General features: G+C 42.5%; 1 long non-coding RNA gene across 2 annotated transcripts in view; it reads left to right on the top strand.

Moving 5' to 3' along the window:
• The window catches only part of LOC119151815, a 161,855-nt gene extending 157,713 nt beyond the window's left edge, over positions 1-4,142 (top strand). For both annotated transcript variants that reach the window (XR_005105559.1, XR_005105558.1), the window contains one exon: positions 3,232-4,142. This is a non-coding gene — a long non-coding RNA (uncharacterized LOC119151815). The remainder of the gene's footprint in view (positions 1-3,231) is intronic.
• Positions 4,143-21,139: the final 16,997 nt, after the last annotated feature.

The raw sequence follows: 21,139 nt of genomic DNA, 5'->3' as shown, positions 1-21,139 counted from the left end.
ACTATATTTGGCAGAGTACTAATATAATTGCATTTGGTCCCAGACTTGTCCTGTTTGAACGTTAAATGCCTCTTAATACCAAGCCCACTGTGCTCGCTCTCTCTCGTAGTTTAGGTGATGTATTAAATGGTGAGCAGCCTGGACCTGCTGGAGCAACTCCTCCAGGGAAACTAATGGTGCCAGTGTCCACACTACACATGTTTTGGGGGTTTTACTTCAGATAAGCTTTTGTCTGGACCCCTGCTGCCATGAGCTGAAATCGATTTTATTGTTTTTATAGCACATGAAGAGCTCCTGGAGCACATCTTTGGGTGTAGTTTCACCCAAAAAGGATGCAGTTCATGCAGCCCCAGGCTGCATCATAGCATGAGCCAAACAAATAGAGAGCACACAGGCATGAATGCAGCAACTGAGATGATCTCCAAAAAAATCACATTTTTAGGATCTAGTGTCCTGAAAGAGTTTGACACTAACTTTATGCTTCACAGTTTGACTTTAGTAAGAAAAGATTGGGGATGTTAATAAGAGGGGTTCAGATGCCCTCATGCTGCCTCTGCTCACATTAATCCTAGAAATGAGATTGTCTAGTGCATGTGGTGCAGTCACCATGTCAAAGTTAAGAGTGTCTGTGGATGCAGTGCGTGTGCAAATCCACCCCACCTGGGGCTCTGCACTGCTCGCTGTGGGTTTATATTCATGTGAATGGGAAACTGCCTAAACCATGGGATGCAGAGAGGCCCACTGTACCTTCTCTGGCTTTTTTCAGAGCCAGAAGGGCTTGACCCACAAGATGCTTGGGTATGACCATATTTCTGTGGGAGCCAGAGTGCTGAATCAAGAGCGCTTGGCTCTTGTGGGAGCCAGTCAGCAAGGACTTCACCCTCCCTTCAAATCCTTGTGTTCCAGGCCTGGGATTTTATCAGATCATATTTGTGATCCCACTTGATTTTTCAAAGAAACAGTGAAATGCAAACATATGGCCAGAGGGAAAACCTCCCAGTTACTGAACGGGAAAAGAACATGATATCCAAATGACTCATGGCTTTGCGGGTGAAGTAGTGGCTGCGCACCATAGCTTGGGATGCGAGTTTGTGATCTGATGCCACACGGAGTGGATGTGCTTTGGTTGTGAGGTTAGTGTAAATGGCTTCAGTAGGAATTCTCCTGTGACTTCCCAGAGCCAATTTGCTTGTTAAGGTATCACTGACTGTATATGGTGGCAATTAATACGATAGGGAGGGCACTCGTCAGATGCAACCAAGCCGTCCCCTGGACACCAGCTGGGGGCAATATGACAAAGCCCTTCTGCTGCTAGAAGAGGTAGGTCCTGCAGGAGGAGTTGCGGGTGGCTGTGGCTGGAGGAACTGTGGGGACAGGGACGTTTCTGAGGGCTGGAAGGGAACCTGCAGCGGGGCCACAGGAGCCAGCATCCCTGAGAGGTACCTGGTGCCTCTGAAGCTTTGCTCTCCTGGGGCAGGTTACCTGAAGACCTGCTAGATGAGCATGCTCTGCTGTCTAATGCAGTATCCCTCGGCCTGGTGCCTCCTGCTCCTGCTGACTTGATTCTGTCATGGATACCCTCAGGTTACTGGCTCTTTCATTCTTGTTTTCCTCTGAATCACCTGGTGATGCTAAGGTAAAACACGTAAATGCTAACACAAGTGTAAGTATAAAGGCCAGTGGCACCTCCACAGGTCCCCGCTTCTGCCTTACTCACTGCTAATCACTTGTACCTGCTGAATTCAACCAGGACACCCGTTCTAGGAAGCTGCCAGTAGTTACTCACTGTCCTATATACAAACAACTTGCAGATGTGACCAAATGCAAGTTGCTTTGTCTGGATTCTCCATTTTTGCTCTCAGTCTCTCTGTCGCAGGGTTTCCTTACCTCTCCCAGTCCTTTCCACCTTTTGGTGCTCTGGTGGCTGCTCTACAGCTGTGCAGCCCAGGAGCTCGGTGGAGCTGCAGGTCAGGGCTCCCCTCTTGTGACATGTGCTGGGACGCACACACATGTGTCCGTGCAGATTGTGGCCTGTTCTCGAGGAGCGCTCATCACCCTGAACATCTGTGCTGCATGGGATCTAGCAGGTTTGCTCCATGGGTTACCAGAGGGAGGAATGAGGGAAGTGCCTGTGCCCCCCTTCTCCAAACAAACCCCTCTAAAAGGCAAGAGCTGTTGGGGAGCATTTTTTGCTGCATCCTACCACTGCTTCCTGCAGCAGGAACATCATAGGATATGGTTTACAGCTTGGGAGGTAACAGCAGGGCATTGCCGGAACCCAGCTGTTGGCAGATCGGTTGTCTTTGGGAAACCAGCCAACCTTTTTCAGTTTTCTGTGGCACTCTAGTTTGCCCATGAGAGCAAAATTTGCAGCATTAGATAAGCACAGATAAATAGAACTTATCCATTTTTACTTGAACAATCAAATGTTTACCCAGGTCTCAGAGTCTGGGTCTCTGGAAGACCAAGAGAGCTCCCTTGTTCGCGGCTCCAGCAGTGCCAGAAGTCAGGGCTGGTCCCATGTTTGAAGAATCCTCTTTTTTGAAGCAGAGGATGAGGCTGCTGCTTGGGAAATGGCTGTATTCTCCCTGCAGGCAGATCGATACACTTCAACTCACTGCACTGCAAGTAACTTTTCCTTGTGCATTAGGAACGAGGAAAATAAAAGGCAAGATGGATGTTATTTTGGTTTTGCTTCCATTTTGAATTATTTATTAGGAAGTCACGGCTGTCTTCCTTCTCAATAGGAGACAAAATGCCTTTGTCTTTGGTGATTTTTCCTATTAAAAAAGAGGTCTTCCCAGTTTTATTTCCCTCACCCACTTGCTTCTTGGAACTACAGTGTAAATCTAGGGTCTCCACAACTTGACGAGATGGTCTCCTGTAGCCCTAACGCAGGCAAAGTCCCCGCTGACGCTGGTGGAGTCACACCTCATCGGTACATTTCTGACCATTTTTATAACAACATCGCAGATGAGTTATATGTGTTACGGATGATTGCTGCCACAAAAGCAGAGTGTTAATGGAGGGTTATAAGTAATCTACAGGCTAGCTGAATTATCATTTTAATTAAGCATTTACTAAATAGCTAGTAAAAATATTAATACTTTCAAAGTGAATTCTTCATATGACGCATTATGGGGCAAAAATTCTTCAATTGGCTCCACTATTAATATGAGTTTGGAAACTCGAACTAACAATCCATTTTAATGTTTTTGTTCCTAAATCCAGGTTATCCTGAAAGGGAGGATAAAGAAACTGGCCACCAAGATGGTAATCACTAGTGGAAATGAAGAAGATAAAGGCAGTCAAGAAAAGGAAAGCAAGGAAGAAACCATCTTGGCAATGCTTGGAATTATTGGGACAATTCTGAACCTCATTGTGATCATTTTTGTGTATATTTACACAACACTGTAAACTAGAAGGCATGCAAATAGACCAGATAAAACAGCCATTAAAAGTGACGACAAACATTGCTGATTATTGACAAGTTGTTTAATCAGAATTGACTCTGTATTATATTAACACATCATAAAAGCACTGCCTGCAGGCAGCGAAGGCTGAAGCACAATTAATTTAACAAGACTTTTTCACACAGTAACAAGCTTAACTCTCTTGTCCTGCCTACTTCCTTTCAGTTTGGTTTTCAGTTTGGAAGAAAATGACTGCAATTATGTAAGTTGTAGCTTTGAAGAAATCCATCAGGGCTATGTTGTTTTAACACACTTTGGGTGAAAAAAAAAAAAAAAGAAAGAAAGAAAGAAAGAAAGAAAGAAAGAAAGAAAGAAGCTCTATGCTATATACAATTAGAAATGCATACTGTATACCCGCAAAGATTGAACTCAAAGATAGCTTCATAGCACAGATCACATGTCTGTTAGGTGAAATGACTTTTTTTTCTTGGTTTTCGCTTTTATTTACATTGAATCTGACAAGCTTTTTATTTAGAATGAACATATGGTGCAATCATGAAAAAAACAATTCCATTGACCAAGGTCTGCCTAAAACTGATAACATGTTGGGAGAAATACATTACATGGTTATTTTTCTTTTCTCATTTGCTTAACATTTGTGTCTGTTCATACCAGTGTTTATAAATATATATTTTTAATAAATGTGCTATATTTTTAGCATGAACCAAATATTTGGAGACACTTGTATTCATGCAGCTAAATTTTGTTTGATGAAGTGCCCTTCTTGACAATGGATGTTATTTTTCTCAGCAATTATACAGCAGTCTTGTTTGCAGCCCTCTCACTGTGGTCTGAAGCAAGCTCACATCATGCTCATATGCATGACTTGAAGTTGGAATGTCAGCTGAAAAGCATTGCTGCTTAATACGGGAAATAGCAAAACATTGTAAGGTGACCTTTGGAGACTGGTTGCAGAAAGCAGGCTCTATTTATAGTTTAAAAAAAAAAAAAAAAAAAAAAAAAAAAGCTAATGAAAGGAATATTGAGGCATCTCACAAAAATATTACAAAATTCACAGAATTTATGACTTTCAGAATCTGGTCACATTCTCTAAGTATTTATACTGAGAGAAGCCAGCAAAGGTTTATGCAGCTGAAAAGAGAAATTTAGAGAGCCTGTAGTGAGGGGCTTAAGCAAAATCGAGACTGTAAATATTTTAAATGTGAGGATCATTAGCACTATATGATTCTCTGACATGTGCTTTAACTGAGGTCAGTGCAGTGAAGTTGTATGACTTATGTTTTTGACAGGAATGTACAATGATGATGGTCACCATTTTTCTTCAGAGTTCAGTACCTATAAATATATGAAGCATTAAAAATATGAGAATTCAATTTTGCCTCAAGCTGCCTAAGTACGTTGCCCATTAACTCTGACATATCCTCTTAAAAAATTGTTTACTGACTTGTGGTTTGGATTGCATCCTCAGATGCACAAGGGGGATTACTATTGAAATCAGCTGGAGCTGTAAAAAATTTGATTCTAAAGTCTCAGTCCTGCTCCTCTGGAATCAGTAATAAGCTTTTTCACCAGTTCCTAGGGGCTAAGACTGGTGTCAAAAATATGGAATTTCATTGCAGGATATAAAAACAAGCCCAGAAAACCCTGAGGGGCACCTCTCATAAACAGAGGTGTTTAGTCACTTGTGGGTATCATACATTCAATAACAAATCCACTAGAAGAAGGGAAAAGGTCAGTAAATAAATAAAAATTAAATCCAAAATGAAAACTGAAGGAAGAAAGAATAGAAATTAATGAAAACATGACAGGGCGAGAAAATGAGCAGAGATTTGAACCAGCAGAGAACAGCACAGAAAGAAAGTGCCAAGCGTGCCGGTGTGGTTGAGGAAACATTTGTGTTTGGATGGTGCTGGTGGAGCTGCAGGTCCTGGAGAGGGTGAGAAACATTAGTGGAGAAACAGTTCAGTGGAGCTTGGTGAGGCAGATTTTGGTTTTTAATTTATAAGTTATTCACAAGTAATTATAAGGAATTAGCAAACTCTGCTTTTTGATCATCCTGAATGGGGGAAAAAAAAAAAAAAAGGCTAAAATATACTTGCCTCCACTCTGTATTTTTTCTTCTGGGTAAACTACTGCTGATGGCAGCATGTGGCAATGGCATTGGTGCTTATGTCCCAGAGCACACCTGCACGTACCCCAGCCACCAGGCCAACGCCAGCTTGCCCCTTGTGCTGGCAGGGTCCTGTGTCTGCAGATGTTTCTCTCGAACCTCTCCTTCTCCTGAAAACACCAAAGCAATCTTCCTGAGGCTCATATCTGTCTTCTGGAGGGGAAGCCTGGGAAAGGGCAGTGTTTGAGTCAAGAGATGGAGTTCTGATGCCTGATATTTCTTTGCCTCCCTCTGTGTCACATGATACTACTTGTCATCATCTTGTGGCCATGAAGATGGTTAATGAATGAAATTTCATTAAGTACTTCTATTAATGTTACAAATTATAGCTCTGCATTGTAAAACAACATATAACACACCCACCCCCCTAAAGCATCAACTTTTGCTGCTCATCACAGTTACACTCCTTCAGACACACGGATGGGTGGCATCTTCAACAAGACAGGCAGTGCAAATAGCCCAAAGGTGCTTAAGCTGGACTGGTGGATCAGGAAGCCTGAGGACTCTGTGTTTACTCTGCCTTCCCCAACAGAAGACCCATTAGGGGACGAGTTTCCAGCTGCGGGTGTGCTGTCCTTTGCCTGTTAGTCTTGGCGTAGGCAGCGTGTTCAGCTGCCTACCACCCTGCGCCCTCCACAGCCGTGTGCCATGTGCTTTGCCACAGGGCTTTTACTGCACTCTGAAATAGGAAGAAAGGTTTATCTCATTCCATAAACAGTTTAACACTTAATATTATAATTTTACAGGTTTCTGTTCACAGATAGTTCTAGAAATATCCTGGGGCAGGTACTTCTTAAGTAGATTCATTATGTATTCATTTAAATAAAAATGAAGAGTTTTCTTCAAGGGCAATTTCTTTACCTTTTATTTGGTATTCATGAATACTGATATGGGAAAAGTATGTTTTCAAGAATGACTGTGGAAGGGAAATGTTTTGTACAAAGATCTGAAAGTATGCCGACCAGGCAGCTGCACGCAGACCTGCTTTCTGCCGAGTGCCAGCTGGAGCCAAGTTACCCTCATGCTTCTCTACGTGAGCAGTTTTCAGCATGCACCTGGAAGAAATACTCAACCGGGTAACAAATATATTGTAGATACCTTATAGGCAATAACTGCAGTAAAAATAGTTGAATAAAACTTCTTATTACAGGTGCTGAATGATAAATCTGCTTTGGCAGGGAAATAGCTGATAGTCTCATTTTTGGCTTGGCTTGGCTTGTAATGCAAATAATTTCCAAAGTAAATTTTTAAAAATAAAATATTACTCCATTAGTGACAGGAAATTTCATGTTTGCATTTGAGTAGAAGGAAATTAATATCCAGTGTCTTAATAAGATATGAAAACATCAACTTTTGCTTCTGTCAACTAAGAATAAGATTGTATTTTTAAATTATCATCCTATATAGTTTGATGGTTTGTGTTATGGGAGTCAAAGATATTTTCCTGAGGTGACAGGAAAGTGACATTCTCCTTGCTAGTGTCAGATGTGTTGTCGGGTAGGTACAGAAGACTTTCAAGAAAGAAGAAGATAAAACTATTTACGTTACATTATGCACACAACCAAGTGGAGAGAAAGAAGAAAGGCTACCGCTCTCACCGGTGGTTCCTATAATTGCCACTGAAAGTTCATCATCTCGGGAATCACATCTTCATACAGGAATATATCTTCTTGTGTGCTGCCTGACAGGGCAGTCTTTTCAGTTACGTACCTTTTGCTCCTTCTGCCTGCAGCTCTGCAGCAGTGTGCAGCTCGTTGCACTTCAGGACAGTTTTTACATGTACCCAGCTTGGGACCCTCTGGAAGCTGCTGTTTTGATTTATTGTGGTGTAAAGGTCTACCATATCATTTTAAGGACAGTCAGTGATCGTCTTTGTGTTATTGTCTGATAACCTAGTAGATACTGTTCTAGTTGAATTCCCAGACCCATCCCTCCCCTGGCCCACAGGTAAAATTTTGATTCAGTAGGCAGCCAAATACAAGAAAAGCTTCAGTTAAGTTGTGATAAAACTTTAGTATGACGCATTGCTTAAGTCCAAGTATCTTATACTTCCGTTTAATCTATATCCTAGAGCTCACCTCAAATGCTCCAGGGTCTCATCCATGTCAGGAGGTCTCATCATTGCTGAGTGAGAACTGATGTTTCAGAGTGCATTGTGGCATAAGCAGAGAACTTGGCCCAGAGAGGGGAATGGGGATAAAAAGTAACTCAATTAAAACTCCAGGGAGGCAGCACTGCAGAATTCACTAAATAGTCTGAGAATTGGCTGGAGTACCTTGTTTCTGGTTAGCCAGTATTTTGAAGAAAAAAATATTATTGTTCCTTGGAAAGTTTCTGGAAGAAATATGTCTAATTGAAAGAAAGAACCTCAGTGAAAATGTTTCAGCAGCAATTTCCAGCTGCAGCCTTCCAAAGAAAACACTGACCAGGCCTCCGAGTGACTCTGGCTTGCTTCCCAAGAGTACTTTTTGGCAGCCTAGGAACTCACTGCACATATCCGTAAACACCTCTTTTTTTTTTGGTTTGGTTTTTTTTTTTTTGCTGAGAGGGTTTGTCTTCTTTGGAGCAGAATGCACAGATTTACAAAGATTTACAAATGTAAGGAATAGTACATTATGCAGTGGGAAAAAAAAAAAAATCTGTTCACATTTATTCCCAGCAGATACCCTGCAGACACCCTGCAGAACCTGCGCTGCTTGCATGAATGGGTGTGCATTTTGGAGGCTCTTCCCAAAGGGTCTTACAAACTCAGCGTAGCTCTCCTTCCCCACCACTGATCCAAGAGAAACAAAACCTGTCCAGCGTGGAAACCCTTACGCCAGGCTGAAATCCCACGTGCATCCATATGAATTTACCTACATATGAACCATCTGGTATCCAATAAGACTCTCATTGTCTTAAGCATTAGGTTTGCTTATTTCCATTTCAGCTGGGGACTCAGATGGTGAAAGGTAATTTGTAGGGTTGAAAGCACCCAACCGTTCCTTATGATCCAACTTTATATAATATAGCCTTTACCTAAAAGGTGCCTGTTCATCCTGAAATATGCCTGTGCAGTGCCATGCGCTCAGCGCACAGCCCTCCGTATGCAGTCTCTCACAGACAGAGCATCCGTGACTGCCAGTGGGGGTGGGTCTGGGCTGTAACTGGCCCCTGCAGCAGGGTTTTGTACCAAAGCCTGGATCCCAAGTCAAGCTCTGTAGACCAACAGGACATCCTGCCTTGTTCACAGATGGTACTTAGCTATGCTTACGGCACTGGGATCCTTTCCTCTGCAAGCAGTACAAATTCAGCCTAACGTGGTCCTTGTGGCACTCCTCTCGTGGCAGCTGCAGAGCTTCCTTCCACCTGGGTGAAAGCAGCTTTGGGCTTCCCTAATGTAAACTAGGGAGCAAAGTCCCTCCTGCAGGGCAGGAGGAGCAGCAGGAGCATCCATTTCTTGCTGACAACAACCAGGTGACTTGCCTGGAGTGCTGATGAGGACCATTTTCCATCCTATCATCCTACATAGCATGGGAAATGCAGGTTTATCACCTGGGCTCTGGGTTCTTCACAGGCTCAGTTACCAGTTAGACCCAGGCAGATTTGTCTTATGATGCTGAGAATTTGTTATACTCAAATGCCTCCTGGAGCCAGGTCTTCAGGAAACAAAGTCCCTGGTATCTTAATGTGGCCTTGATATCGTGCAGACCTCATCATAATGAGTCTCAGTCAGTCAGTCTCTGGTGGCAAGGTGTTGCTAGTCTAGCATTAGCAAGGGACACCAGACGGGAGCCACGGTGAGCCAGAGCTGGAGCAGAGGAGGCTGGCTGCTTTCCACGATACTTACCTTCTTGAGGAGCAGCAGTATTATGGTGGGTTGATGTTGGTGGTGGGTAAATGCAATAAAATGATTGTGTAGCAGAGGTCTGATTTCTCACTTTCAGTTCCTGCAGACTCAATGGGAAAGACTTTATAAATAATTCTGGCTTTGTCAATTTAAGATATGGATTAAAATTTACTATATATGTTTTCAGATTTTAATGTGCTGCTTTTTTTCCCTTACCAATCAATTCAATTTCAGTTTTGCAGATACTACTCTTATTTCTCTAATAACAATGGCTAATGCAAAAATGTTGGTATTGGATGCATAAGGAAGAATGAAGATGACATTGTCAATGTTTAAATAATTTGTTATTGTGGGCAGGAAAAGATAGTGGTTTTCTTTGCATCCAGTGAGCATTGTTAGTAGTATTTTTATAATAATTAGATACCATTATTTCTGGAGCCTAAAGGAATTCTGTGGGATGAAGTTTCATCATTACAGTTGTACTTTTTCAAACAAATGTCAGCAGAGAAACATATGAAATGTTTGCATTAGCTAAAAGAAAACAAAACTGTATGTCAGACATGCAATTTTAGCAGATTAAAACCCAAAAGTAAGACCAAACAATTATCATTCTTACACTCCTGTTGACACTGCGTAATATACACCAGGCCATAATTTAGCTACTCACCCTGCTAAAACTCTGCGTGTACATAACAGATTGAGGGGTAAGTTCTTTTACCGTTAATATGCATGTGAATATGTATTTGCAGGTTTGGGCCATTAGCTGACAGCTGACAACTCAGCTATAGCAACAATGCAACTAATCAGACAGGGAAAAATACAAAATTTCCGGTACAATGAGCTATTTCTCTTTGCCTCATTGACCTTAATTTCAGCTGATCTGTTTGAGACTGTATGATTGATGAGAATGACGCTAGAGCCTGCCTAACATAGCCAATGAAGGGATCAAGACAATGGAGGAATATTCAATCTACATTTTCCATCAGAAACTAGGCATTTCCTTAGACTGCTTCAAAAAAATCTCAGTGCTGAATGTTTTACATTTTCCTTTATATGATTCACCATCAGCCAACATGCTAACTCATTAGTGGCTTTATCATATTTCTGTTTGATGGCGTAATAATATTTATGTACAGATTCACTGAGCTGTGCAAGCACTAGTAAATGGATGTCACGTTTTAAAGTTTTATAAGCCTGTTTCTAGTACATACTGATCTCCTGTTTTAAACATCAAGAAGAGAAATATAACCACATCATTACAATAACACACAATTATGCAAACCTCACTACAAGTATAAGTATATAGCCATTTACACAAAACAGGGGGTCTTATTTCTCAAGCCTGTTGCTATGGCCAACCCCAAGTGACCCAGATGCTGTGCTGAGTAAAAGTCCTAGAAGATTAGTTTCTTCTGATTTTAGAAAAAATATTTCATCTGTCAAACTCAAAGCAATGCATTGCACTGCCTTTGCAGTTTACAGAGCAAGGCAAAGAAAATTTGATTGACCATAGGCGGTGCTCAGCTCCTGGCTGACCTTCCCCTGAGGGGCAGCAGCCCTTGGAGCACCCTGACACATAGTGCCCACCGTCCTTTATACCTGATGAAAGGCAGTAATAGGCAATTAAGTTTCCAAAATCTGAAATATCACCGTTACTAATGTGCCTGTTCATTGGTGCAAAGGTGTAAAATGACATCAGTTATTAGCAAGGCAGTAGCCAAACACTAGCACAACTCAACAGAGCACCTTTGCTGTTGTTTGGACGTGAAAAAACCCAAACTTGGGGCTTTCTTCCCACTGCTGTGACTTCCCATCATCAGAGATGCTGGAAAAACACTTTTTCTACCCATTGAGTATTTGTTATGCTTTGAAATGGTTTTTGATCTGAGCTGAAGCAAAATCCTCAGCAGTTCAGAGGTTGTCACAGAATGGCATTTAGAAATAATTGTTTGTTGTACTTCAGTTTTATATGTTTTAAACATATTTTGGTTTGGCTGTTTTCCTTTTCTTAACAGACAATTAATTTCAGACTGAAAAGTTGTTTCCAATTAAAATCAAAACTCTGTTCCAAAAAGCTATACTGCTTTGCCGGCCTTTTTCCTGAATTAATTTTCATTGACATCAAAGACATTCTGCGTAGAAAAAAACCCCAACAACAAAACCCAACCTTTTTGTTGAATTATCTCCTTCATACCAAAAACTACCTGGATTATGATGTTCAGGCCAACTTTCTTAATCATCAGTAGTCCTTGTGTGTGTGGTAGAAGGTATCAAATAAAGACTCCCAATTCACTATGATTTCTCCAGTGATCTTTGCCCATTTCTCCACTTACTTTCACAAAGCTAGATGGTACCTCTCTGGGCCAGCAATAAACCCCACAGCACTGGTACTTTAACCCCAGCTTCACACTTTCCTCCCTGAGGTGGCTGTCCCCTTCATACGCGGTCCAGACCAGAGCCTGTGCCCAGGCAGCTGGGACCCTCAGCTGTGCCTCCTCACCAGCACCGATCTGCTCTGGGGATGCTGTCCCATGAACAAACAAAACTGCTCAGCAAGAGGGAGCGCTGGCTGCAGGAGCCTTATAAAAATTGCTATGTGAATCAGCAGAGTATTCTTTACTTTAAAACGAGTATTTAGCAATGAAATTATTTTATTTTGATTTGCATTTTGCTTTTTTTGGTCACTCATAAATCTTTTGTAAACCAAGACCTTTGGGAACACTAAACTGAGGTGGAAAATGAGAGGCTGTGAGATGTCTGCTTGCTGTTGACAATGTAGTGAATCTTCAGAGGAGCAAAATTCAGCCTGCGAGCACACAGCCGCCTCTGCCTCATGCCTGGCTGTTGGCCACGTTGTCTCTCATGCTCTCAGAGGGAGTGAGGGGTGCATGCACATTTTTCCCATCCTAATTGAGTTACATGCTCAGCTGGCTTTGCTGTGGTGAAAGCAACTATGGCAAGGGCCAGGGCATCAGGGGAACATAGCTGGGGTGTCTCTGGGCTTTGAAAGTTTTCTGTTCAGCATCAAATCCCTGCTGCATTCAGTAGCTGCCTCATGTTTCCATGGAGCTTATCTACCACCCACTAGTACCAGAGCTCCCCGTTTCATGCAGCTCAGGTTATGATTTCAGAGGGGAAACTTGTCACATCTTTGTTTGTCAGATACAGCTTTTTTAGATACTATGCTGAAGAAGCAAAAATAAAACGATGTCTAATATAAAAGAGAAAAGCAGCCAGTGATTTCTTAGGGTGCCCCTGAATGTCCCTTCTCAAAATATATCCTTTTAGAGAAGTGGCTCAGGAGCACTTTGAAGGGCCCTTGGCAGCATCTGGTGTGATTCTCATTCCCAGCAGTGTCACCACTGCTCCAGATCAAGTGGACTGAAAACGTGCCTTCCTGAATGGGACTATGCTATCTCCTCTGGGGTTGTTGTGGGATGCTGCAATTCCCCACTCTCCGCATTTTCCTTTATGCATATTTTCCTATACATAGAACAGAACAGAGCAAGACAGAACAGAACAGGATAGAACAGAACAGGATAGAACAGACTAGAACAGAACAGGATAGAACAGACTAGAACAGAACAGAACAGGATAGAATAGAGTAGTTCAATTGGAAGAGACCTACGACAATCACCTAGTCCAACTGCCTGACAACTATAGGGCTGTCCAAAAGCTAGGGCATGTTATTAAGGGCACTGTCTAAATGCCTCAGGACCTCCCTCTCCACTTCCCCTCCTTAGGAAGCTGTAGAGAGCAGTGAGGTCACCCCTCAGCCTCTTTTTCTCCGAACTGGGACAAGCCCAAATTCCTCAGACACTCCTTATAGAAGCTGTCTCACGCCTTGGTAGAGTTTGAAAAGGGACGCAGTTTCTGCATCCTTGTGTTCCCCAGGCTCCTGCCACCTCCACGTGACAGTGTGGGCAGGAGGACCACAGAATGAAGGCCTGGGAATCCAGCTGAGACTTTCTCTAAAATCTGTTTCTGTTTGGTTTTGAGTTCTCAGATCAGGGATAATTTGTAAGTCTAGCTCAGCTTTTAAGAGTCACTTACATTAGTCTTATTTGACTTGTGAGCACTTCCATGACATGGTATTATAAGAACTGCAATAGCAGCATGTTTTGTCCACAGTGCCTGGAGTCTCACAAAGTCTTCATGCAGTTGCTGGAATACTCCCATTGTCTCACATAACAAAATAAAAAAAAAAAAGAAAAATCAGAATAGAAGAGCTTAGTAATTTAAATTGATTCAAACTTTGTTGTTGTACTGAGAACAAAGGGTCCTAATAAAATCAATGACAAAAGTAGGGTTGCTTTGATACCACAAAACCTGAAGAGGATCAAAATCCTATGTTATTAAAATACCATAATTTTGCTTACTTTGAAAAGGGGAGATCCAGCTGATCACTTTGGTTCTGAGACATGTCTGCAATTACTAGATGAGCTCAAATTTTGCATAACTTTTTGTTGCTCCACAGAATATAGCAAAAGTTCTGAAAAAAATGATCCTTGTGCTGCAATTCCACTGCCTGGAAACTAAAGAAATCAATAAGCATGCAAAGTGTTTCTCCATCAGCCCATGCTGGATTTGCAGGAGGGTGTACTGAAGTGTGGTTAACAGTAAAACAGATTCTGGCTGGTACTTTCCAATATCCTTTCAGATCAGTAAGTTTTTATTTATAGTCCTTGTGCCCTGCACAGAGGATGGATATTCTTCCTTTCAACCAGATGGTTTCTTTCTTCTGTGGGTCTTTTTATTCATCAAGTCCTACGTGGTAATACTGTTGTTGATAAGTCATTGCCGAGAAGTAGTTTTAAGAAAAGAAATTAGATGGTCCAGTTGTAAAAATATGTCAGTTTGTGTTAATCAATTAAAGCTAGAGAGAACAAAAGGTATAGGTCCCTGTAATCAATAAGCACTTATTAGAAATCATGATTTCCTAAGGAATGGCAGAAGCAGAAGGTTGTACAGCATATATCCAGGGGCTCTTTGAATACTACCTTGAAAAATATAACTTTTTCATGTAAAAGTTAAATCTATTAGTTCAATTCAGTGGCTTCCATTTGGCAAGATATATTTTTTTTCATTACATTCACGTATATGCAGGGCAGTGTTTCCCAGCTGTCAGTCCAGTCCCTACTTAAGTTTCATGACTGGAGCTGAAGGCAGAGTCTAGCTCCCAGGTCTGAATCCAGCAGAGCATTTATATTTGTATTTCTCTCCAAGAAAGCGTGTGGTCCTGTTGCCTTTCTGGGCTGCCCATAAGCTTGAAAGTATGTGCTTCAGTGCTTCACTGGAGCGGGGCAGCATCCTGCAGCCACACTAAAGCATTCAGTATAATTTGCTTTTCAGGGAGGTTATAACTGCTTGAAAGAAGTATTTCTATCAAATAGAAGAAGGGAACAAATGTCCCACAGCACTCATTCATCTCCCTCTTGGTCCCTTTCCTTCTTTCTGCAACTCCCTTCTCTTGGTTTCCTGGCTCATAACATCAGCCCTGTCAATCCTTTACAAAATATCACTGCTAAAAGTCTTGTCTAATATTTCTACCTCTCTCTGCTTTATGTGTCTCAGATTTAAATTGAAAACCTCTTACTTGCCCAGGGCCCTGTTTTCTCTTCTGATCCCATTTCAACCCCCAATGGCACCAGCTGTTGACCATCATCATTTCCCACAGCCAAAGCAGCTGTGGGGTGTTTTCTATTGCATACCTGGCACGCCTTGCCCTTTCTCTAAGTCCTGCTCTTTCTCTTATTTAAAGCTTGCCAGAAATGCATCCATGTCATGTAGTGATAATGCAGCAATATCTCAGCAGATCTTTTCTGGCTATGCAGAAAATGGTTAGTGAGGGAGACCTAGTACCAGGGCAGCTACAGGGAGGGCTTTTTGCAGGGTGCTATAAACTACTGGGATTAGACCGAAGTGCAACCATCAGAACCCCTGTGTGGGATGCCGTGAGCCCCAAAGGAAGAGCAGTATACCCAGATCTGTGATTGCACTGAGTGCTGCCTTACAAGGACTGTCTAAAATTCCTTCCTGACGTGCTTTTTGTCAATAAAGAGCTGAGGGCCGGCAGTGTCAGTATCTCCTATAATGAGCCCTCTGAGCTTTTTTTGATAAAGCTACTTAGCAAAAAGAGATCACTTTGGTTTATTGTCTGGTACAATCCCATTCTTCCTGCAGTGTTAGTCTTTATTTACTGAACTAGTGATGGTGGTCAAGCTGATTTCATGCTTACAAGGTCACAGCTAATCTAATCGAACATTTGTAGCAGCCTGTAAAGAAGCTGCTGACCTATAAATCTGCCTATTTTTGATTCTGTTTGCTTTTTGAGCTGTTTTTTGTTTCAGAGGATCAGAACTGCTCTGGAAGGCACAGGCAGATCTAGCAAGATGGTCTTCAGATCTTACGCACTCTGTCACAGCAGATGTGGCCATGCTGGTGGTGAGGGGGATTTGGGATCAGAGCGAGTGCTCTTAACGAAGGCAGCATGGGTCTGCGAGCAGATATGCTCCCCTCAACGTGACTAAGAGCAGGCTTCAAAGAAACACTGGAAAAAGCAGGGAAGTATGAGTCATCAGGAGGATGTCAGTTTGCATGTGTCGTTATGCAGCATGTAATTATTTTTATGCACATGTTTAATTAATTTTTCTTTGTATTTCATCTGGGACTACATTTGTTTGTCATTCTCCTTGCTGGGTACAGCATCACATTGTTACAATGTCAGTGAGTTTTGGCGGCAGGAAGCCTTTGAAGAGCACTGCAGCGCATGCAGCTGCCCTGAGAAGTGGTCTGAAGCGGAGGCAGCAGTCTGAAGGTGATCTGTGATGAAAACCATACATTCGCTTGTATGAGTTCCTCATGCACCTGTGCCCAAGGCTAAAGCCCCTGGTCAGGGCAGAGCTAGAGGTGCTTCAAGCTCTGGGACCTGCTGGGCTGGCCCCAGCCTTCTCCTGGTGCTGCTGAAATGGGAACCTGCCAGACCAACACCCTGCCTGAAAGGGCGGCGGCGTGCGGGGCAGAGCCGTGCTGCTGGGGCCTGTGCGCTGAGGTAGCGAGGGGCGCTGGAGGCGTCTGCAGCGGCTGCTGTGAGGGACAGGCACAGAGGAGTGGGCTCAGGGTGGGAGTGGGGAGTGCGGAGTGGGGCTTGTGGCTGGAGACCGGTGCAGGCAGCTGCGGCGGGGTCAAGGGCAATTTCCCCCTTCCTTCATCCCCACAGGGTTACACCTGAGACAAAGCACTCCTGAGCTGTTAGGGTTATGAAGAAGGCAAAGGGTTTTCTCCAAAGTGAAGAAAAAATGGATAGAATTTACCTTTGCCATCAGGCGAAAAGTCGTGTCTTAAGATGGGGCATTGGATTATATTTTTGCTTCCTCGCTTCACCCGTGAGAAGAGGACTCTTCTGGAAAGGTAAGTTGTTAAAGCTCTTCCCTGAAGACATGGTTTGCTCGTGCGAAGTGAAAGCAGCCCATGGATCTCCTGAGTCGCAGAGCCTGAGACATGAGAGAAAGAGAGGAGTTCCTCCTGCAGTAAACCACAGTGTTACTTTCAGCTATTAATATACTTATTGCCCTCGCATATGAGTTTAACTCAGGAAAATCTGTGGCTTTTCCTCATTTAAATAAGCTGCTGGAGCCTCCTGCGGCTGCTGCCCTCTGAGCACGTGGTGGGTGGCAGATGGGAGGGCGTCTGTGCTGCCCGGGCTGGGGTACTGCCAAAAAAAGGGTATGGGGGCACCTCTGGCCAAGCCTGTGAACCCCTTACCTCACCCACATAATGTAGTTCAATCAGTGGCATTAAGCCAGCACAAATTTTGGCAAAACTGGGTTAATTAAGCAATAAGGTTTCTGTCAGGTGTAGAAAACATTTTTGAGAATGCCTCTGCTCTCAGGAGTAAAACTGAAATAACCCAGTTCAGCGCAGCAGGGTCTCAAGGAATGAAACTAGTCCAAGCGGAAGAAAAAATCCTGTCTGCCGCTGGTTTCTGGCATTTTGTGAGCACAGGATGCTCGCCGCTGGCCAGCCCCCTTGTCCTCTCTCTCTGCCATCTCATGGGCATTACTTCAAGGTTTCCTTTGCTGTTTTCAACCATGGTTTGCTGGCTGGTATACCTTTCCATTTACGAGAGATGTGAAAATTTGCCTTCCTCTTGACTGTTTTTGATTTTGGTGTATGTTTCGCCTATGTGCTTTGGGGCATATAACTTTATTCTTGTATGGTGGCTTCTTTTGCAATACTTGGGAAATTAAAAAGTTTTGATATTGTGCCTTTCTTTACGTATGATACTTTTATCCCCATTCTCTACAGCTATCTCATAATATGGGTTTGACCCTTCACATGTAAAGTCTTTGCCAACTTTTTGCTTGTTTTAGCTTTTTACAAGCCATAGGTAACACTTCTGCATTCCTGCTTATTTTCTAAAAGTGAAAGTGCATTGGAAAAAATCATTTTTCCTGTTCTGTGGTAGGGCAGGAGAAGCATGGAGCAATTCTGTCACTTATTTCAGCATCCTGAACTGACAGCTAGAGACTTCAGTCCTGGCTGCTGCATCACTGCTATTAGAACTATTTATACTCTTTTCATAGTGACTTCAGCTGGTCCATCTCCATCCATTTCTGAGGTGAATGGTGTGTTTGGATCTCGTGTCTTTATATTTACAGAATACCACAGGTAATGACTACATCTTTCCTGGAAGAAGCCAACAGGCCTCTGGCAACCCATGCTCTGTGCAAAAAGATTCTTACTCTCACTCTATCTTGAAGTACCTCAGGAGTTTCATAACTGCAGAACCCAGACAAGACAAATTGGAAACAGTGTTGAACTTGCCAAGATGTAAGACAAAAAATTAAAAAAAAAACTTCTCTTGCTTATAGCCATAAGAGAAATGATCAAATTAGTATCATGAAAGCTTCCTGACTTGTCTTATGTATTAAGATGTTACTTCTGCAGGTATCTCTTTTTAGAAAAAGATAAATTTCCTGGGCTAAACAGTTTGTTTGGAGCTTCCTTTTCTGAAAGATGTTTGTACAATGCATCATGTACTGTAGACAATTCAATAGAGACTGGGCACCCTCATAGAGCTAAGCCTGACATGTATCTGAATCACCACAAACAGGGGAGAGTTAAGGTGTTGCTATTTCCCACAAAAATGACTAAAAGCCCAAAGCCTTGATCTGAAAGCTGGTTACTATTTTTAATTGCAACTTTTGAAGTGCATTTTGCGTTTGACTCCATCTTCCATATAGTTAACAAAAACAGTAGAAAGTATTCTACAGTTCCCAGAATGTACTCAACCATGGAGGGAGCCCATGGTCTGTACTGTATAGCCAGTGTATGTGTGATGAGGAAAGGTTTGATCAGTCCTTAAGACTTTCTTCTTTTCACAGCAGTTTTTCTAATTCACATGAATATATCAGTGGTTTCTCAGAGATGGTATGTTGAGCGCTGGTGACACACAAGCTGTTTGAAGCTATTGTGTGGCACTTCCAAGAGCTACTGCTACTTCCTGTGATGTTGTTCCTATGCCAGTGATGCTGGTGGCTGTTCCTGGACAGAAAAATATTTGTCAAGTTGTGGGATGAGTCAGGCCAGCTGAATGTTTTCCCATTCTTTGTGACCTCTGTCTTCATTGCTGGTCAGGATGTCTCCTTCATGAAGATATGGGGAGAGACAGAGGCTGTTGGCTGGACGGTACAGACTCTGCAGTCAAAAAGCCCTACCAGACCTAGTCAATGTAATCTCTGTGGGGCCCATCAAGAGTATTAAACACTGGAAATTACTATTCTGTTTCTCCTTTCTCTTTATTTTGGTCTGGGAGCCTATGGATCTTTTCTGGGAGATGTGAAACACCACGGTCCTTGGGCTTCCCTTCCCAGTTGTGGAGAAACCCAGCACCCAAGCAGGAGCCATCCCTGCACAGCTGCTTGCAGAGTAAGGTGCCAGCCAGCCATAGCATGCTTTCCCCCACTGCTTGAAATATTGTCCGAGGGAGAATCTGTGGAGGGTTGCTTGTCACCCAATTGCATTATTTTTCAACCGCATGAGCAATAAATATTTAAAGTCTGGTTGTAGGCAATGTAACAGCTCTGTAAATATACAGTTCTGAATATGGAAGTGAGAGGCTGATCTTTTAAGAGGAAACAAATACATCTCTGTTTGGCATAAAGTGTCCTCCTCCCCATTCTGTAAGAAGGAATATGTTGAAGTAATTTTGCTGCTATGAATGAAGGTGGAAACTAAAGGCAGGAAAGTACTGCTGCATATTTATTGCTACCTCCTGGCTATCCTCTGTTCTTTTCCATTTGTCAGACTGAAGTATTAGATCAAAGCTCAGTAAGGAAAGGCAGGGACTAAGAGAGGGAACTCAGAAAACTGAATAGCATCACTTCTGCTGCTGCTGCTTGTTCTCTCCCTGCCTGTCCCCACCATGTTCTTTCCCACCACAGAGAAGCTGTGATCAGTAATGGAGATAGGAAGCAGTATGGGAGCTCTGTGATGTTTTCTGTCATCTCTACACTATTGCATGAACTTCCACTATTCTAAGTTTAGTTATTTATCTAAATATTTATCTAAGTTATTTTTAAGTACAGGAATACTTACAGCTGTTTTATGTAAAATGAGACTGACTATCGACGTAAGCCTGAAGATGCTGGGCCCATACGAGCACTAGCGGAAAAGCGCAGTAGCAGAAGTGGTGAGAATGATCTATGGAAGTGACTGAAAGCTAAGTGCACAGTAGGTGTTGTTGGACATTGACTACAGACTTTCAAGCATGGAAATAAATCCAGGACTGTTTGGATGTCCTTTGTTATGATTAAATTAGATTTCGTGCCTTTGAAAGGGCTTCGAAAGGGAAAAATAGAAGTACTCTGACATTGGCTGAAGGAAGATCTAGGTTCAGTTGATTTAAGTCGATTAGCAGAGCTACAGCAGCAGGGACAGGATTTAATTCTGCATGTTGCCCTCTCGAGCTTTGATGTCTTTCCCCACCCCCACCCCAAGACAGTTTTTTCTAATTTTTTTAAAGTGGTTTTATGAAGTGCTTTTGCACTTGAGAAGTAACTTGGTGACTTGACTCATATGGCTTGTTTCTCCTCTGTGAGGCGTAGTCAGTAAAATTTTCCCAATGTATAAATGATTAGCAAAATGTGGCGATGTGTGCTGCATCTTACTCACCTGCTGTTTCTAAAATCCATTTAGTGAACAAAACCCCTAGTGGTCAGCTCAGAATTGGCCATTATCAAACAACTGTTATCTACCAAGAGTTTTCTTTTCGAAAAGCCCAGCTGAGACATAGTAGAATATTTATTACATGGCTGACAGTATCCTTCTGCCTGAGGGATGGACTGCAATTACAGCATGATAAATATTTCATTAGAACAAAGCAAAACTACATGAGAAGTAGCCTTCCCTTTATTTTAAACATTTACTAAAATACAGCCTTAGAATCTACATGGGAATAATTCTTTCTACCCAATCTACCAACTAAGCTGCAATTTTAGGTGAGACATTTTGTTATTACAAAACCTTGCATATTAGAGTAATCTATCTCTTCCTCTGAGAAAGACGGACATTTTAACACAGATTAAACTTAGTGTACACTAATGTTCCTTATACCATTCTGGCTACATTAAGGAAGTAGGAGCAGGTACAAGCAGAGTCTAGTCCCTTTACAAAATCCATTCTCTTCAGAAGGATGGTGCAAAT

This window comes from Falco rusticolus, chromosome 7 (assembly GCF_015220075.1).
Source record: "Falco rusticolus isolate bFalRus1 chromosome 7, bFalRus1.pri, whole genome shotgun sequence".
Lineage (NCBI taxonomy): Eukaryota > Metazoa > Chordata > Aves > Falconiformes > Falconidae > Falco > Falco rusticolus.
Note: the sequence above shows the minus strand (reverse complement) of the source record. Positions and strands in the feature narration are given on the sequence as shown.